Source organism: Petaurus breviceps, unplaced genomic scaffold (genome assembly GCF_028583685.1).
Source record: "Petaurus breviceps papuanus isolate PSGF00001 unplaced genomic scaffold, PetGlider_PUasm1.0 90919, whole genome shotgun sequence".
NCBI classification, from domain to species: domain Eukaryota; kingdom Metazoa; phylum Chordata; class Mammalia; order Diprotodontia; family Petauridae; genus Petaurus; species Petaurus breviceps.
Genome location: NW_027187378.1, coordinates 25,008,011 through 25,011,771, shown reverse-complemented (window position 1 = coordinate 25,011,771; position 3,761 = coordinate 25,008,011).

Genomic DNA, 3,761 nt, shown 5'->3' with positions numbered 1-3,761 from the left:
CCATGAAATGGATAATGTGTCAGTTCTGTTTGATATGATAATTAGGTATTTATTACTAAGATGTAATTGAACCTGGTATCTCCTTCATGTGAGTACTGTCACCAAAGATGCACTTCCTATGTGGTTTTTACCTCTTGTCTTCTCATAAAACCACCAAAGAGGGTCTATCCTGTGAGCTCACAGCCTTCTTGTAGCTCTTTTATGGGCATACTGGCGGACTGTGTGTGCTGTCCATCAGTTGTCCACTGGTTTTGCTGAACGATTAGCCTGGCTATAGGTAATATATGTAGATATAGCATGTAATTGAATGAGGTATTAATATTTTTTAAGTGCTGATTATGGTGCCCTGTTGATCCTGATGAATTCTGGCTCTGCCTCTTACTCAGGTTGGTCAATTTTGTTATGAGAAACAATATTAGGTAGTGTAAAGAACACTGAATTTGGCATCAGAATGAATGAATGAGTATGTTTGTATGAATGAAAAAAGCACTTATTAAGCAAGCAAAACACTGGGAATACAAAGAGAAAAGCAAGACAGACCTGGCTCCCACAAAGTTCACATTTTGGTAGCAGGAGAACACACACAGGTTTCATTCTTTCAGCTCTGAAAGTCACATGGAATGACTATAGCAAAGTAAGTGGTAATGCATCTTCTTTAACATCATTTCCATTAATAAAATCATAATGACCTCTGATATTGAACGATTTGACAGTGCCAAGGACTTGAGTGGTAAGAAGTTTCTTTTCCCAGCCTTCAGCAGACACAGCTGCCGAGGAAGTGGGGTCCACAGCACCTGCAAAAACATTTGCCAGGTGGTGACTCTGCGAGGTAGTTACTCTTACCTGGACTACAGCTGGAGGAGGCCAGATTGGAAGCAGTCCCGGTGGTCTGGGAGACCCAGCTCTTGGGTTTGTCTGCCCATTGATGGCAGTTGGTTGGTGATTGGTATTGGTGGTGGCGGGCCCCTTCTCCACAAGGTCTATTCCCCATGATGATAGCTTCAAGGAATAGGTTGGAAGCAGAACCAGAGGAAGATGTAGTCATATCTTTTCCTGGGACTTGCACTCAAAGGCCTAGGCTGTCTCCAGCCAAGCTCTGAGGGGAGAGATGGTGGTGAAGGCAGTTTGACTCACTTGGAACATATTACCTCCTGTCTCTCCTTCAGGGTACCCTGATTCTTCTGCTATTCCTGCCTTGGTATTGGTAGTTGGTAGGGGATAGTGGGAGGGTTGATGAGCCCCTTCTCCACAAAGTTTGCTTCCCTGGGCGGTGGCTGTAGAGTCAGCTAGGTTTGAATCTGGCTATCCTTCTTAAGAACTATGTAGCATGGAATAAGTTACTTAGCCTGTTTTAACCTCATAGGATCACAGATTTTGAGCTGGAATGGGTCTCTGAGAGCATCTAGTCCAAATGTATTTTATAGATGAGGAATTTAGACCTAGACAGGTGAAAAGTGACTCACCTGTGGTTGCACCGATAGCTGACATGAAACCTGGGCCATCTGACTACAGCTCTGGGCTCTTTCCACCATATCACGCTATCTAAACACCTTAGCCTGACATTCAAATCTTTGCACCATCTGGTCCTTTCCGATTTTCCCAGTCTTATTCTCTCATTCCAGCCAAATTGGACTAAAGTACTTATGTACCACCCTCTTCTTCCCATCCTCCTTCCCTCACCAGCTGTCTTCTCCTCTTTCTTTCTGTCTAAATCCCACCCATTCTTTAAGGCCAATTTCAAGGCCCATCTTCCAAAAACCTTCCCAGGCCAAAGCAAGCCTCCCCTTCACCTGAGATCCTATAGCATTTACCCCTTATTTGGTAATCATATGCTTCCTTATGTTATTGTTGGAAATATTTTCAAATACAGGCGAATCCCCTAAACTAACTGTAAATTCCTTGAGAGCATGGAATTTGCCTTTGTAACCCCAACACAGTGTCTTAAATGTGGTAGGTACTTAAATATTTCATAATCAGGTCTAAATTAATTTTTACCTGAACAAGACTTCTCTCTTACTAGCTGTTTGACCTTGGGCAAGTCACTTAATCCCAATTGCCCTGCCTTCCCCCCTCCAAAAGAAAAAAAAAGAATTCTCTCTCCAACACAGTGAAACTCAATACACCCTGAGGCAGCCTTTTCTGCTTTTTGATAACTCTAATTATTAGAATATTTCTTTATACTAAGCTGAGATCTATTCCTGCATCTTTCATCCAGTGCTCCTAAGGGTAGCCTTAGAAGTTGGACTTTAAAACAAGTCTAATAATTTAATAACCACTCACATTTATATCCTTCTAGAGAACATTTTTGTTGTTTAGTCATTTTCAGTCGTGTCCAACTCTTCATGACCTCTTTGGAAATTTACTTGGCAGAGATACTGGAGTGGTTTGTCATTACCTTCTCCAGCCCATTTTATAGATGAGGAAACTGAGGCAAACAGGGTTAAGTGACTTGCCCAGCAAGTTTCTGAGGCAGGATTTGAATTTGGGTTTTCTTCCCTTTAGACCCAGCTCTTTATCCACTGCGCCACCTAGCTGTCCCTTTAGAAAATGACAGACCTTCATATACTTGAGGATGACTATTGACTGACTGATACATTGTATTGTAACAAAGGAGAAAATAAGGATTAATTTAATGTTCTGAGTCATTATTTTCCTTTCAGCTAAGGTAGAATGCTAGACTTGGATTCAGGAAGACTGAGTTCAAATCTGGCTTCAAACATGTATTAGCTATGTAACCATGGGCAAGTCACAATCTCTGCCTCAATTTCTTCATTTGTGAAATAAACATGATAATAATAGCACCTTCCCCCCTGCCCCCAGGGTTGTTGTGAAGAGAAAGTGAGATATTTGAAAATGTTTTGAAAACTGTAAAGTGCTATAAAATCACCATCTATTATCATTGTTGCTACATGCCCCAAATCTTCCACCATAGCTCTATTCACAAGAATGGCATTTGGGGTTGCTCCTGCTCTGTGGATAGAGGGCTGGGTTTATAGTCAGGAGATATCAAATGCTTCAAACATTTAATAGCTATGTGATCTTTTGTAACCCTCCCAGAAGTTTCTTCATCTGTTAAATGGAAATAATACCTCACAGTTATTACCAGGATCAAATGAGAAGGATGCGTGTCACAAAGCATTATACAAACACTGGTTATTTTTATATTTGGTAAACATGTCCATCAAGCAGCTATCACTGATATTATTCATAAAATCCATGACTTTTAAAAATTCTTTCTTAAAATATTGACTTTGAACATTAGTACAACCAACTAAACTTGCTTTGCAACTTTGTTTAAATTTAAACTTTGTTTAAATTAACGATGTTTCAAATCACTGTTTCTCAGTCCTCATGAGAATTGTTTGTCCATTTATTCTCATTCTCTTTTCCTAGGTTAGTGTTATAGTTAATGTGCACTCTATTATTCTAGTTCTGCCTTTTCGTTTTCCCTTATTTCATATACACTTTCATAGTTTCTCTGTAGTCCTCCTACCTGTCAGAATTGATTATATTGTAGTATTCCATTACAGTAATGTACCACAATTTATTTAACAATTTCCTGCTGTTGGATACGTAGGTTGTTTCTAGTTTCTTGCAATTATCTATACTGTTAAGAAAATCTTTGTACAAATCTCTCCTCTCTCTCTCTCTCTCTCTCTCTCTCTCTCTCTATTCTAGGTATATGGTACATACGTCTCAGAATTTGACTGACCCGCTCAAATTACGAGGCAAACTGTGCCCATTTTTTACTTTATACCACC